General features: G+C 40.3%; 1 protein-coding gene and 1 long non-coding RNA gene across 6 annotated transcripts in view; one reads left to right on the forward strand and one right to left on the reverse strand.

The window, feature by feature from the left end:
- LOC102082379 (uncharacterized) overlaps positions 1-16,337 on the reverse strand; it is a 63,255-nt gene that overhangs the window by 39,049 nt on the left and 7,869 nt on the right. Inside the window, exon 2 of the long non-coding RNA XR_002058537.2 lies at positions 12,275-12,345. This is a non-coding gene — a long non-coding RNA (uncharacterized LOC102082379). The remainder of the gene's footprint in view (positions 1-12,274; positions 12,346-16,337) is intronic.
- Positions 1-16,337, forward strand: part of ppargc1a (peroxisome proliferator-activated receptor gamma, coactivator 1 alpha) — a 296,819-nt gene that overhangs the window by 9,394 nt on the left and 271,088 nt on the right. The window lies entirely within an intron of this gene.

A 16,337-nucleotide genomic window follows, 5' to 3' on the forward strand; every position in this document is an offset into this window, starting at 1 on the left:
GTTAAAACATTTGGACTAAATGATGAATGCTTGATCACTTTCTGCACGGTGTTCTATAGAGAGGAGTGGACGGAAAGGGGTGGGGGGGTAAATTTTACATTATCAAGGAGATAATTACAAAGCAATCATAAGCAGTTTCCAGTAAAGTGGTAAACAAGCCAAGGGCTTGTGCTCTTTTCCCAAGAATAATTAAAAGTTGCTTTGCATTCTATGCATCAGTGTCCTTTCCTCCGCTGAGTGGCCACCTCTTGGCATAATAAAGCTGGCTGAATCTCAGCATGGGGGGAGGAGTCCTTCACTCAAAGGTGATCGGGCATTTTTTAGACCTTTTCCTGTCTCGTAATCTTCCCCATGATCTACCATGGAAAACTCATTTTGAATTTATAGTTCATTTCCTTTTTTTTAATCACTTTTTTTCCCCCAGTCAACAGTCAGTTCTGAACAGCTGCGAACTGCTGTGTCACAAAGTGGGAACACTTCCAGAAATGGACTTCTACTTCTCCGTGGCTTTTCCTTTAATGCCTCAGTAACGAGTTCATTCATTGATTGGTCTAGACTTAAGAGCACGGTGACTTGCCGACAGAGGTGTGTAGGAATATTAGATGAGAAGGCCATCCTTTCTAGCTGAATTCTCAACCTTAAAAATGCTAATTAACTTTTACGCCAAGTGACTCTAAGAACAGTTAGTTTACTTGAAATGGACAGCGGATCTGAGGCACAGCTTCATACTTTCAAATAGCTTATTTTATTATGAAAGTATATCAATTTTATAGCTTGTGTTACTATTTATTTTAACTACCCCCTTCGTAATTGCTTTTAATAAGTGAATTGTTAGAACATCTTGCCCCAGTTTGCCTTTTCAACCCTTTTAACAGAATCCAAAGCTGTCAGAACAGAGCAGCAGCTCAGGACAAGCTCCTTTGCACTTGATCAACTTCCTGTCTCAGTTTCCTGGTCTTCCTTAGAGCTTAAGATGCCTGCAGGCTGTGTCCCTTCGCAGCGTTGATGCGCAGTTGTTACTCGACTTCAAACAACACTAGAATCAGTCAATTATCCGTAGAATCGATCAACATAACGCAGCTCTCACTCATTTAAAAGAGCCAATCAATCTGCATGGGCCTTTTTTTTTTTTCCAATTTCCTTGACACAGTACAAGCATTCATTTGTGTGCATGTGTTAGCGCTCATGATGGATCTACTCCAGTGACGACTCACCTTCTGATTTATGATTATTTATCCCTGGAGTAAGACTCAAAGTTGACCTCTCATCTAGGCATTTGCCTTCCCCGATGCTTGTAAAACTGCACGTGGAGTCGCACAATAACATCTTGCTTGCTTAAAACTCCTAATGCACAGGAGGCAAAATTCGCTGCTTCTCTAAAAGCTCTTAATTTCAACTCGCTTGCACCTGTGTTAGCACGTGCTGGCCGCACTCACCAGCTCCTCTGTGACTTCATTACTAAATGAAGCGACCCATAATTCCACACCCCACCACGAATAAATGCTGTAGCGGCAGTCTACGATGCGCCGAGGGTGGGGCTGGGAAAGGGGGACACCTCGTCCTCCATACCTGATGACATGCAAGGTTTATCACGTTGAGCAGAGACATGGTCACCTTACCCCGGGCCTCATTGTGACAGCCAGCAAGTCACTTGAGAGCACCATTGGAAATCAATATTCCTCCACTCTTTAATTGTTAGGAAAAAAACTCCCCTGTTTACAGCATCCCATCATCAGTCAGGACAGTCTGACTTTCATTTATTTTTACCTTTTTCTCTCTTCTTTCTGTATCTTCCTCCTTCTCCTCTGTGGTGCGTGCTGGCTGGCTGATTTTTTGCTAGATTACGTAACGGGAACTGGCTGGATTTCGTTTCGGGGGACCTACTTTATATGCGCACAAAAGCTTTTCTGGGTAACTTCAGGTGCTTAAATCTGCTTAATCCTACTGACCACAGACCCAAGAGGTCATTTTTTTCTTCACAGGTGTTTTTTTTGGTAAAATCATTTAAAATTTTTATGACTTTGTCCATCACGTTGTTTCTAATAACGCTAAATGATTGTTTTCTATTTCTCTTTCGATTGGTGTTTTTAAAAATATAAATGTTTTGGGCTCCCAGTGCGTCCCAGTCTGTACAGCTTTAATTTATGGAACTATTTATTTACTCTTTTGCAGCGAGTCCTAAGTTAAAGTAACACAAGATATCCAGGTAATACTGGGCCACTCTGTCTTTCATTTTAAAGGAAGAAAGACTCAAATGCAATCACTGCCTTCATCATCTGGATGGGGAACTTCCCAGACTGGAAGTTATTAGAATGTTGGAGATGTAGCCGGATCTATTGTACCTGAGACAGCTGGGGCATGGCCTGGTCATGCCATACATGACAAGGAGAGCTGTTACTGCTACATTACAAACCTCAATCTAAGGAGCAATGAACCTCCTGAGGGTGAGGAAAACTCCACCTGCTGATGTGACTATCCAACACTCACCTCAACAGGAAGGCATCAACTGTTTGCTTCTGCTGTCACATGCCAGCATGGCAGGAGGCAAATTGTGTGCCATAACTGCCTGTTGTGTGTTTTTAGCTTTAGCTGTTTTTAGTCCTTTCTGCTCTGGTTCCTGTATAACCATGGTGAGAGTCAAGTTAAGATTGCCAGCAATAAGTCGGACTGAGCAGACAGAGTTTTTCTTTGTTACATATTCTGCTCTTAATATTTACAGACAGAAGTTATAGGCACAGCCAATGTGTGGATGGTGAAGGGTTTGGTGGTCCTTTCCCTGCTGGAGATGATGTGGTTCTGTTGGCTTTATTGGGCCATGACCTCCAGGTTGCACTAGGTTAGTTTGCAGATGAGTGTCAAGCACCTCCAGGTTTGAATCCATAGCTCTCAGTTGAAAAGAGTGGAGTGCCCACTCCAGGTCAGGGTACCCCATCTGGAGTGGGAATTCAGCTATTTTGGGGTCTTTTTTGTGAGTGAGGGGAGAGTGCAGCAGGAGATAGACAGAAAGATTGGCTTAATGTCGGCAGTATTGTTATACTGGTCTGCTGTGGTGAAGACAGGATCCCAAAGCTGCCACATTACCTATGATCACCAAAGTTGCAGGTTGTGATGAAAAGAAAGTGACTGTAGATGCAAGGGTCTCTGAGCTCAGGTCATTCGGGAAAGACTCAGGGTAAAGTTGCTATGCCAGATGAGGTGGTACAGCTGTCTGACCGTGAGACCTCCTGGGTCAAGTGTTTCAGGCATTTAATGGAGGTGTTGGAGGACATGCTGGAAAAATCTCTGGGCTGGTTCTGTGTTTATTTGAATTATTTTATACTGGGGTCCAAATGATCCATCATGGTTTCATCATGTATATTCAACTCAAATAATATTTACATGAAATTACTGAAAACCGATTAATACCAGAATTCAAAAATGGTACATAAGCTTTTAATTAATAATGTGAATGTACTTTGGATAAAAGCTGTAAGCTGTATTAAAGAAAGGTGTAGGTTTGTGTTTTACAAAATATGCTAATTCATTGTAAATTAAATTTTGTTTTTAGATGACATTAATAAGTTAATAAGTTTTGCTATTAATTTCTTTTCTTTTCTGATTGATTGTCACAGTAAAGTGTACTTGGTGTCCCGGGGACCCCAGTCTTTAATCCATGTATGTAAAATGTCTTTGGGATGAAGTTTGAGGGTGCGCGTCCTCTATTGTCTTGAGCAAACAACAACAACTGCTTCACAGTGCTTGTTGTTTACTGATTTCATCGCCTGTACCTCTACTGTCCTACTTATTCACAACTGTTATATTATGAACATTAACAGCTAAGAAGTTCCTAAAAACAGACAATAAATAAATAAATATATGCAACATGTCTTTAGTTTTCATCTTAAACTTTGTGAACGTTAAATGCTACCCATGACAAATGCCACAGTATTGCAAAGAAATAATAATAATTTCTTTAAAAAAATGAAATCTTTATGGTCGATCATTCTTTTGTAAAATGCATGTGTGGCACCTGTCTTTTGCCTTCAGTTAAGGAAGCTGTATAACCACCAGGATCTACTTTTATGCGTGAAACATGTCAAAATATGGAAGTTTACAAGTGCAGCTCTAGGGGACATCCCACTGGTATGTCTTGGAGGAGAAAAGTGAAGATGTGAGAAAGCTGGAGCAGAAAACATTTTGGCAGTAATGTGTCCCTACATGCTATCATGTTTAAAGTGTGTTGTTTGTACCACTTGCAGTACTTTGTAACTTTTGTTTGTAATAGGAACGTCTTTATTTAGTTGTCATGCAATTAAAGGGCCACTCTTGCATACATGAGGAGGGTGCTTGTTGATGGTTGATGCTAAGGGATGAAAACAGTTGCTGTGATGTCACCCACTGGTTTGTCTTCGACTTTAATTTTATGGCCAATGCCAGCTTGGATTGCTGGAGCATAGCAAAGTGACCATATATAGATGATATATAAGAGTGAATCATACAGATGTAGATACCTACTAATCCGGTCTTTAAGTCTGACGTCATTAGCCATTTCCGACAATTATAAACGGTCTAAATTCTTTCATCCTTAATAAAATGATCAGTGTGGCTGCTCTACCAGGTGTAACAATTACGTTTAACATCCAGGCATCCTTGAAAACAGAATTTATTAAATTTAATGGAGTTAATACTTAGCAGAGAGTTAGCGCGCTAGTTCCCATCTAAACATAATATACCATGTTCTGATAGAGGGATTTCTCAAAAAATTAAAACGTACAGCTCTGCTATCACTTCCGACATAAACGAAGACAGAAAACTAAACAGCAGTGACGTTTGTAGGGTTACTGAATTTGGGCCAGCGGGTATATAATGATGTGCTACGTGATCGCTAACGACACAGCTATGTTAGCATAAAACAAACACAGTGAAGCTGAAGGATGAATGCTAACTTTTTTCCACTTGATAAAAGTTAACGTGAGGGTTCCCGATGGTTAGGGACAAATGTACTTGCATGACAGGATGCTGTAAACAGACCAAACTTCAGTCAGGAGAACAACTGAGATAATCCATCCACAATACGAAGTTAGTCATTAATATACTGCTGCATGGGCTGGGCTGTAGTTATAGTAAGGTCTTAAAAACTTTAAAATGAATAGTGGTAATAAAAACTGAGAGAGGCCGACAGTGATCACTGCCTTTTTTAGGAGCTTGTTAAGATTAAAAAGAACAAGATATAAAGCATTAAAATATGTTATAAACACAACAGCCTTAATAAACGCAGAGTAGTTTGGACCCGGAAGCAGGGTTCATAGGTCATCACTTAAAGACTGGATTAAAGCCATGTAGCATACAAATGAAATGCTACAATCAAAAATCACCATGAAGAGGTCCAGGTGACTGACTCTGTAAAGGACTGATGGGACAGAAAGGGGTGGGAATAGATGTTTTAGCAGCAGCTGAATTTTCAAAATATGGGCAAGGAGATTGTCTTTTGTCTGTTTTGGATGGTGCTGCAAAATGAAATAAAAGAGTAATCAAATTTGTTTTGGGCTGCACAAGTACAGTCTTTGGGTGGTGAAATACTCTGTATATGAACTATGGGTGAAAGTCATGTAGCACCTGAAGGTTTTAAGGTTTTAGCAGTGGTATAGTGAGCAGCACTAATTGTAACTTGGTTTACAAGAAAGCTCCACAGGCAGTTTTTAATCATCCTGTGTCCTGCCTGAATTGTCTTTCAACTCAGTGGGTATTTGAACCATCAGGTGGTGAACTACTGCCTCATGTGGAACAACTTTATTAAAAAAAAACAAAAAACAAATGAAAGCTGACCAAATTCACAAGTTATCTCTTTTAACACAGGTCAGCGCAGCCATGCCTTTCTTATGAGAAGCCCAAAGCCAATAGTTACCTTGTTTCCACTTCTCCACAAGCTTCTCCTATTAGTGTGTCACCTGGGGAGGACCACGGCTCCAAAACTGTGATTAGGCCCTCTCTGGCTAATTAACTGCTCGGGCCACAGTTGGCCATTTTCCGCCTTTTAATGGAGGGATGATGCCGCAGCTGTCCTTCGTCTGTCATTCATCTGACTTGTGCCCTTTATGCCACAATTTGTGCCATAAAATTTATAAATAGCCAAAGCTAGCATAGCATTTTTCACTCTCATTAAAGTGAGGGAGAGGATGGTGCATTTAAGCAGCAGCAGCAATGGCTGTATTTTCAGTATGAGAAGGAGAATGTAAAAGTCTTCTCTCTTAGCAGAAGAGATTCCTGGTGATTCCCAGAGACGAGGTCTTATTATGACAATGTTGTGTTGCTTTAAAATGCTACAAGCAGTGCTTATCGCTGTTAATTTTCCTCCATCCTCCCTCTTCTCCTTGGTCTCCTGCTATTCAGGGCAACAGGGTTCTTAATTATTTATACCTATCCATTACAGTATGAAAATTGGGAGGACACTAACACACATTCAACACATGGAACATAATATTACTCATAATGTGTCTCGTTTAGAGTTTAAATCTCTCCTGATCCTTCATCTTGTTTAGTGGGAATCTTAGCAACTGAATCCAGTACCATGTAATGTGTTTTACCTGCGTGTACGGGTGCAACAACATGAGCATGCTTAATAAAGAGAACACAGTATAAAATCACTCTGTTATCTCTGTTACCCACTTAGTCACAAATGCCACTGGTACCACTGTGTCATCCAGTTGTTGTGTGTTCATTAGACAGCTTGTGTTTGCCCACTCTGCCCTCTTGTGTGCATATTTTTTTCTTTTAAGTCGTGCTGGTGGATTATTTTAAAATGGTTTGATTTTATTCCTGTTTAGGACCATTTTTTATTGCAGCAATTTAATAAAGTGGGACTAATAGTGATTTTTTGAAATTGTTTTTTAAAGGAAATATTGGTAGATATTGTTCATATATTCTCACAGCCAGTTTTTCACTTATTCAGAACGTCCTTAATTCTTTGTGGCACAGATTCAACAAGATGCCGAAAACAATCGTCAGTGATTTTGGGCCGTATTGACATGACAGCATCACAGCGTTTCTGCAGCTTAGTCGGCTGCACATCCATGATGCAAATTTCCAGCCCCACCACATCCCAAAGGTTCTCTGTTAGATTGAGATCTGGTGACTTTGAGTACTGTGAACTCATTGTCATATTCAAGATACCAGAAGAAGAAGAAGGAGAAGGAGAAGGAGGAGAAGAAGAAGAAGAAGAAGAGGAGGAGTGCACTGTGGTCATGAAGTGCTGGACAAACAATCCCCAGTTTGTACTAAGGGGATTGTTTAAAGAAAATATTCCCCACACCACTGCACCAGTATGAATTGTTGATACAAGGCAGGATGAAGCCATGCTTTCATGTTGTTTATGCCAACTTCAGACCCTACAATCTGATTGTTGTGGCAGAAATCGAGACTCGGTAGCATTTTTCCATTCTTCTATTGTCCAGTTTTGGTGAGCCAGTTAATTGTAGACTTGGTTTTCTTTCTAAGCTGATGAGAAAATCTCAGTACATCAGCAAGTTTCTGAAATATTGGGACCATCACATCTGACACCAACAACTAAGCAATGTTCAAAGTGACTTAGATCACCTTTCTTCTTACTGGGTCATTAGGTGTGAAGTGTGCAGGAATGTATTTCCCAACTTCCTTTGAAAATTAGCATGAAGATGCCACCTACCTTTGCACCACTAAACTGTAAACTGACTCCACTACATCTGCTGCCAACAGCACAGAGAGTATTGTTGGTTAAAGGAGATGGAGGTGCCACTCCAAAACACCCAACCTTTCATGCATTTCTCTGGATTATGTTGTAAAAAATATAAAATTAATGAAATATCACACAAGTATATTTAAAAGCCCAATATTAGTTTATAATATTAGTCAATATTTTATTCAATATAAACGTTATACTTGTTGTTTGGTAGTAGGGGTTGGAGAGTAGCTTACTGTACAATGCCATGGTGATATATTACCCATGATGTGATGGTGTCATAAGTACTCAGTACATTGCAACACAATCATCTATAATCACAATCATTTGTCCCAATATATGTTTAACTGCAGAAGAAAGTAATAATCCTAAAATGATGGAAAGCAGGAATTATTCATTTATTCAGTTTAATGTAAGTGTGTGTGTGCATGAATAGTAATTGTTAAATTTCCTTTTCCTGTTGTTTGCAATTTTCCGCCTGTGACTTTGTTATTCACTGTAAGTTGAGCAATTTCCACGTGCTTTAGCCTAATTTAGTTGATAAGTGCCAGCATAAGGAGTTATTAAGTAGTAAGAGTGGTTAGAGCTAGTGCGTGCTTTAATAAAAGCACTGATTTTGGTGGCATCGCCTCGCAGGAGCAAACAACACATCGAGATGTCAATATTTTGTCGTATCCCTCTTTAGTACCGAGTCTTCATACTAGTTAAAGTTGAACCCTCTTTTCACTCTCTGGATGTTTATTTCCGACTACGTTCTCTTGTGTCTCTGACCCGCCTGCACTGCACTTTTTTTTTTAACACCCCTTCCCAGGGGGAAAGCGGATAGCACATGTGAACGGATCACTTCTGATTAGAGAGGGCGCTTTAGAAAGATGCCTGCAGTGTTTCTCGCGAGAAACAAACAGTGGTTCGGTCTCCCCAGGGAAGACTGCCATTTTCTTAGCACAGAACAACCCCCCAGTGAAGTTTTATTGTCTCCCAGACACTGATAACTTTGGGCTTTAAAACGTGTACAGGCCAATGCCTTGTTTTTCACATCACGAGATGATGATATTGTTTAGGATGGCAGCAGAGCCGATTTTAAAAAAGAGTGCCGGATTCAGCTTCATCTAGTCTACACGTAGAATGACTTTTTAATTTTGTAAGAGCCTCACAACGTAAACTCACTGTCATTCAATTCTCAGACTGCAAATTTACATATAAAGTGTCTGATAAGCATATTTGCATGTTGCCAACACACTTTGCACAATTTGTGTCAACACATAAAGGCTGGGAGAAATTTGACTTTGTTTTGAATAAATTTGAGTCTTGTGACATTTTGTGTGAGAAGAGGCAGCAAGAGAAAAGATATGGGAGGTAGGTAAGTAGTGCAGGAGGGCGGGGAGCAGAAGCCGGCGACTGATTTGTCTCCGTTCTGTCGGGAGGATTTACGGTGCAAGTGTGTTGAGCCATCAATCAATTGTGGCGCACTCCAAGGACAACTTTGTCTCTTTATGCAATTTGTAAGGCTGTCCAGTCAAATTGATTCCTTAAACAGGAGCCGTCCAGCTCCCTCAGAAGAGTAAACCCCACCCCCTCCAAAAGAAAAAAGACCATCAACCTCTGTGTTTGCTGTAAACCAGACAATAAATGATATGACTGTTGACTGTCAGTGGACAAAATCCAACTGCAAAATAAAGTGGGTGACAAAAAAACAAGATTGGAGAAGTGATTGATTAAATGTGAACAAGTGAGGATTGATGCTGTTGAGTCTCTGTGAAAAATGATTGTGGTATTATGACAGCTGCACTGGGTCCTTTGTGGATTACATCTCCATGGAAAACAAGTAAATTCCATTTTCAACAAAAAATGGACATTCATTCCCGAGATTCACTACTGGACAAACTTAGCCTTTGAAGTATGGAAACATTACTTGGGCAGTTTGGTCTGAGCTTTCATCATTTAGGGAATTAGTGTCAACGTAAAGGATTGTTATTGTAAGTCGTGTCTGTCATTTTAGCCCCAATAGTGGTGCTCCAGGAATGGCAATGCTGGTTTGTCAGTTAGTCTAGACTGAAATATGTCAACCATGGGATCTTGATATTAGTGTTCCCTTTACCATCACCCAAAATTAATAGTTTTGATCATTTCCTATTTTTTAAGAGGCTAAAATTTGCCGTTCTGAGTGAAGTTACGGGAGAGTACCTGGATTTTTGTGTACGGCAATTAGGTCAGAATTAAAATTTGTCCAACGCCTTGGACAACATTACTGCAATGACTAATCATCAAATAATAAAATGTCAATAAGCTAAACAAGTTAAACTGAGTCTTTATGGTGAACATGTTCAACATTACATCAGTAAAATGTTGACATATTTGCATTCTCAATGTGCTGGCAGCCGACATAGCCACTAGCATTGCTATAGACTCATCGAATGTAGCTCAGTTCATGTACTTCTGCTGGTAAACACTTACTTAACTAAATAGTGTTTGAATTATAACAGTATTGTCTCCTATATTCTGCTATTAGCTTTAAATTGGTGGGTGGTTACATATATTGTATTTTAAATATGACGGTTTCCTTTTGTGAAGCCCCTAGATAAGTGTTTTTTTTACCATTTACCATCTCAGTGTTTTGAAACTGGACAAGACATGAACAGATCTGAGTGAGAAAGCATCCTCGGCTCAACCTAAATTACATCAGGCTGTGTTCAGTGTGAGTTGAAACCAGACTGAGTGCATAAAGTTACCAAGAAAGTGTTTACTGAGGCCATAGATCTAGGGACAGATGGATGTTCCGTCTCTTTTGTATAGTCTGTGGTGGTCCTTGTATTTCTGCTGTGTAGCCAAAAATGCGGAAAAACATTGACAAGAGCATTGGTGAGAAGTGTACAGTGTGCTTTTTGACCGCTGTGAGTACACCATCTTGCACTGCATGTAGCTGTACATTGTGGTGTGAAAGCACTCATGCACTCTACACAGCAAGTGTAAATACAGAGGCATTTAGGATGCTGTCTTAGTATTAGAAGAGGAGTACAACCCTAAAACATCTTATTTTATTTGTCAGTGTTTTCTGAGTGTTACCTTAAATTTGAAAAATAATCAGTATGGTTTAAAGTACATCCTGTTTGCCAGATCATATGAGCTAAAAAAAATGAATAAAAATGCCCGAGGTAGATGCATGTTATCATTTCCTGCTGAGCATGCACTCGGTCTTCTTTCTTGTTGACTGTGTGGAGATTTGGGACGTTTAGCGGACAATAGGAGAGCGATTAAAAAAAACAGGCTGTACACTTGAATAATTGATGCCGGAAATCGTGCTAAGCTTTTCAGAATTCATAATGATCCCCCGTTATCCTTTACCCCAACATAGTCTCTCTCACACACATACCTTCTAATATTTCCAACACTTCAGAGGACATTACACCCGTTTATAATAATTTCTGGGACTCTAAGCCACTTGTTTAAAACCCTAACCTTAAACCAAGTCCTCATAATATTACTATATAAACAAATGTCCTCACAACTGCAGTAATACAGGCACATACACACACGCAACCCAAAATATTCAATTTGTGTACAAATACCTATGATCAACAGCTATGACGTGTCTGTGTGTGTGTGTGTGTACAGTGATCACATTAATATGGAAATTAAAAAAAAAAATTGCACATGATAAATTACACTGCTGTGCAAATGTCTTGGCATTGCTTTTAATATGGTCTTTAAGATTTTTAGATTAGCATCCCATAATTTTTCTGCTGTAAAAATCCAATTCAAGGGAACATTTTCCTTCCTTTCGACTCACTGAAACGACTAGAAACATAAATTTAGAAACAAATTGAGTCAAAGATTATCTAATGGAGCGTGCATCACTGCAGTTTGTCACAAGCTTTAGAGGAGTATTGCTCAACGGCCACAGTTCTTTAAGTATTGAAACCATTTTATTTTCCAAATGGCATCGGTTTTGAGCTGTTGCAGCGTACTTTATCATTCATTTAAGACATGAATACATTCTGCCACCACTGAGCCTTTGACAGCTGGGACAAGGCACATATCACATCCATATGAGGAATGGGTGAATTTGTGACAACAAATAGCCTGAAAATATAGTTCATTCCAATTTGATCGGGGGGGAAAAATATTCCGTCTGAGGGCTGTCTGACAAACAGCACCATGACATGTCAGTCTTGCAGCACATTTTGTCTGTGATAAGGAAAGTCTAGAGGGAGGGAGATCCAATATTAACAACGGTGTTTTCTTTCACAAAAGAGATCTTTTTGGATGTGACATGTCAGGCAGTCATAAAAGAGGTGTGAAACATTAGTCCATTATGTATGCAGTCTTGGTTGCTCCAGCAACGCACTTAAATTTAAGACTGTGGAAATATTTGAAAAATGATTTTGAAATCCCAACTAAAACCATGTGACAAGACCTCTATTTGGTCAAATGTAGTTAATCGGTCAAGAGTTGCCACACAAGTAATCTGACCCTTACAGACCAGTCAGCTATATATAGTTCACGAATTGAATCTACTGCTGATTTTCCTTCTCCTCTAACACAACTGAACTCCAAAACATGTTCAAGGAAATCTTTTCTTACCTCCGTTCTTGTTGAGGGAGACGCCTGAGTAGCGCATGCAGGAGGCAGGGCGCAGGATGGCCACTTGCTACCTGTGAATACACATGAGCATCACCTGTCGGATATTAACATCAGCCCAAATTCAGTCTAACATCAAACAGATTTTGTATTACGGACCTTCATGGTTTAAAACTGCATGATGCACCCCTGTCAGGTGAGGTGAGGATATAGCTACAGTTTGAAGAGCTATAACTAGACAACCAATCAGACTGAACATGCCCCCCCCCCCCTTTTCTGCCATGTATATACTATTATAATGGAGGATGCTAATGTTCAAAGGAGGACAGCATCAGTAGAATCAGTCCACATGATCCAAAAGCTCAGGCTTAAAACTGCTATAAACACTCAGTTTCAGGCAGTTTGGCTCTGTAGGAAATTATGTGAAGGGATTATTATAATATGGTCATATCATGCATACACCTCTGGCTGGGAGCAGAGGAGGGAGAGGGGTTTGACTCAGACAGCAGAAGAACAAAGGCCCAGTATGAGACATGTGAGATATGTATTATTCTAAACTGTGAGTCTTGCAAAGCTACTCTAGTCCAAGAATTAAATACATGGGGATGGAAATTAGCATAATGGGTCCCCTTGAAGGTTTTTAGTTTTTTAAACTTTTGTAATTATTGTCTGTTGGCATACAGGTTGAGGTATGACTGATGAATGTGAAATGAATGTGAAAATATGTGACTAGTAGCATTTCACAAATCCAATTCTTAAATGAGGTCCGATGATTGAGGCTCTCATAATCCCTCCCTCTTTTTTTGGTTTTTGTTTGGCTGCATTTCTCCCAAATCAGAGAGACATGTGCCTCTGCTGTTTATTGTTGGTCTAATTGTCTTTACCGCTCAGCTGTAAAAGGCTGATGGGGGTGGGTGGCGTGGACGCCTACGTTTTTGAATCCCATAACTTGAGAATGAAGCGATGTAGGAGTTTCAAATTGGTACCATAGGTGCATCTACTAAAAGTCTTGCATGAGTTTGACTCTAGATGACCTCGCCTCAAGGTCAGAGGTCAGAGGTCAAGTTTTCTGAAAATTTTGTGAATGCAGTAACTCGAGAAGGAAATCACCAAGGATTTTGAAATTGATACCATAGGTGCATCTCCTAAAATTCTCAAATGAGGTGGAATCTCAGTTACCTTGACCTCAAGGTCAGAGGTTAAGTTTTCTGAAAATCTTGTGAATGCTATAACTTGAGAAAAAGGTGATGTAGGATTTTCAAATTGATACCATAGACGTATCTGCTAGGAGGCCGAGGGGTAGTACTAGCTGCTGTCAGTAGTTTTCCAATCAGAAAACACAAAAAATCCATGGATGCAACGCTGGGTAAATGAATTTATTGGATACAACTGACAGAGCTGCTTGGCTGTGGCAAAATTGCTAATGCGATTATTTTGCTTTGACTATTTACCACTGAACTTTTAAACATCCCACATTTATTGAACTTTTATAAAACTTTTTTAAAAAGTTAATCTAGTCCTCAAACTAGATATAAGAATAACAACTTAAATACTAATAGCACAAAAAATGTACACTGAACTAAAGCTCTCAGCCTAGAGTTGTGGCAAAAATCACTGCTGTAAATTTGTTTTTTATTTGTTTGTGTACCTATTATTGGTACAAGCTGGCAAGCAGGATGCTAAATGTGAATAAGAGGTTATGAGTGAGCTAGAAGTTCGTTTTGTCTTAGGAAAAATACAAAATAAAATATTTGAATAAATATGAAGACAGAGGACAAATGTGTGCCATGGGAGACTTAACCATGGTCATTGGACTGGCATTGAAAACGCTAACCAGTGATTTGGCCACGAGGCAAGTTAGATGTTTTGCATTCAGGTAACAGCAGGACAGCATGTGTGCAGGAATGGATTTTTATTTTTTATTTTTATATTTTTATTGGATTATTTGGTCACGGTTTCTTTGTGTGGCAGAGGAAATGCTGTGGGATAATTTTGTCCTGGGTGTGAGAAATACACATGGCAGCTGTGTGGAAATAGAGCTTAGTTTAAAATAGGATGACGTGACTGTGGTTGGAAGGAGTAATTTTTATTTTTTTTAAACTGTTGTGCTGTGCTCTTCAAAGACCCAAGACATGTTGCACATTATTTTGCCATGACTGGTCTCTATTGACAGATTTGACCAGTGACTGCTTTTGTTACCTGTAACCACACCTACTTCCAAAATCTGTCCGCGGCTGAGGGGAGTTCAGAAGAAACAGGTACAGGGCCCAGCTCTCAGTGACCTCCTCCGTCTCTTCTTGAAAGTGGAGGAGGGAGATTTTGATTAAAAAAATGCTGAAAAATGAGAGCAGAGGTGCCATTTCACTGCAAGTAGGACTCCTCCATCTACAAGAGCTTTAGGTGGTCGCCATGTGAAGAATATCACAGTTATTTCTGCCACTTCTGACTCCATTATACTTTTTTTCAGCTCGGTCTCTCGCTGCTTATTTGACATTCCCTTCACCGGTGCATTTGCCAAGCGTGGCATTGTTCTGCTATTGATTGGCCGAGACCTGGTCGGTCGGGAAGAGTGTGTGCCCGGCAGGTTATCAGTGACATCACTCTTCAGAAAAGCAGTGTTCGCCTCTCCTTTTCCTTATCGACGGTTTGGGGAGTGCATTAAGAGTGGCTGCTCAGCCTGATTTACGGAGACACGCCAACACCTCTCTGTGCACCCTGAAGGCACCAGGTAGCAATCCAGTCTCACTTCCTTTTCCCTGCAAACAGTGTTTATTTACTCGCTCTCAGGGAGGCAATGAATGTGGCTCTGACTGACAAACAATCTTATGATGCAGCCTTCATGTCAGGACTGGATTTTTGTCTCTTTCTCTCTCTCCTCGCCAGTCTTCCTTTCTCCAGAATATCTCAGTCTGTTGTCAAGCCTTTTTTTCCCTAGCCATGGGCCCTGTTGACACAAGAATCCGTCACTTCTCACATGGGGGAGAGTGGGACAAGTTGGCGGCCATTACTATTCATGAGGCAGCGTGATCCACTCTGTCACCCGTTGTCAGCACGAGGTGTCTGTCTGCACCACCGCTCCCCTTACTCTTTATCAGCCAGGGGTGGCTAATGAGAAGCACCAGGTTAATACCACCTCTAGAACAGCAATGGCTTTAAACCTCTTAATTCATTTAGACATTGCTAATTGAAACCCATGTGAACTACACTCTGGACACCATCCATTTTCCTACAAGCCACTGCTGAAAGGGAAAATGTGTATGTGATTTGATCGCTTTTGTTTTCTGTTTTTTTTTTCTGGTAGGTGATGGCAGGATTAACTCACCTTGAACCTTTTCTCTTTTGAGTTTGTGTCTCTTCTGTTTTTTTCAAGCAGTCCCTAGCCCTGCAAATGATAGCCATTAAATCTTGCAGGGAAATGTCACAAGACAAGCACAACCAAATAATATACTTAGAACCAGCAGTGACATGCAATACCAAAAATAACCAGCTTTGGGTAGTCAAAAACGTCTTAGTCCAATTAAAGCGAGCAAAAACAGCAGCCATGACTAAGACAAGACAACCTCCTGGATGTGACAGAGTGTAAATTAAAAAAGTCTTATTCACCCCGCAATTGTCAGACATGACTTAGTCATCCTGCACTTGAGTGTTTAATCAACATGCAGCGAACACTGTGAGCCTGTTGACTAAAACCAGGAGTTCTGACTCTCCCTTCTTCAGCCCTCTTGCATATTTATCCTTGCAGCTTTTGTCAATGCTGCTGGAAATGAATATTGACAAGAGCGAGAGGGCGTTCTCCATCCCACCACATGGTCAACTAGGTGCATCAGGCACCTTGGGGCTTTTCTGTCCCTCACTGTGCGAGAGAGCTGAGCACAATGCATGCCAGCGTCTTCCTTTCTCTTTTTTCTTTTTCCCTCCCGCTGTCTTTGATGCATCTTTATGCTACACTGAAGGGCTGTGGCCTAATGATAGGAGATCATTCTACCTACCTTAGACGCAGCTGTAAATATTCAAATGAGCCATCATCAGTCGATGGTGAGAGAGATAACGGGTCCATCTTTTACCT

The sequence above is a fragment of the Oreochromis niloticus genome, linkage group LG3 (genome assembly GCF_001858045.2).
Source record: "Oreochromis niloticus isolate F11D_XX linkage group LG3, O_niloticus_UMD_NMBU, whole genome shotgun sequence".
NCBI classification, from domain to species: Eukaryota; Metazoa; Chordata; class Actinopteri; order Cichliformes; family Cichlidae; genus Oreochromis; species Oreochromis niloticus.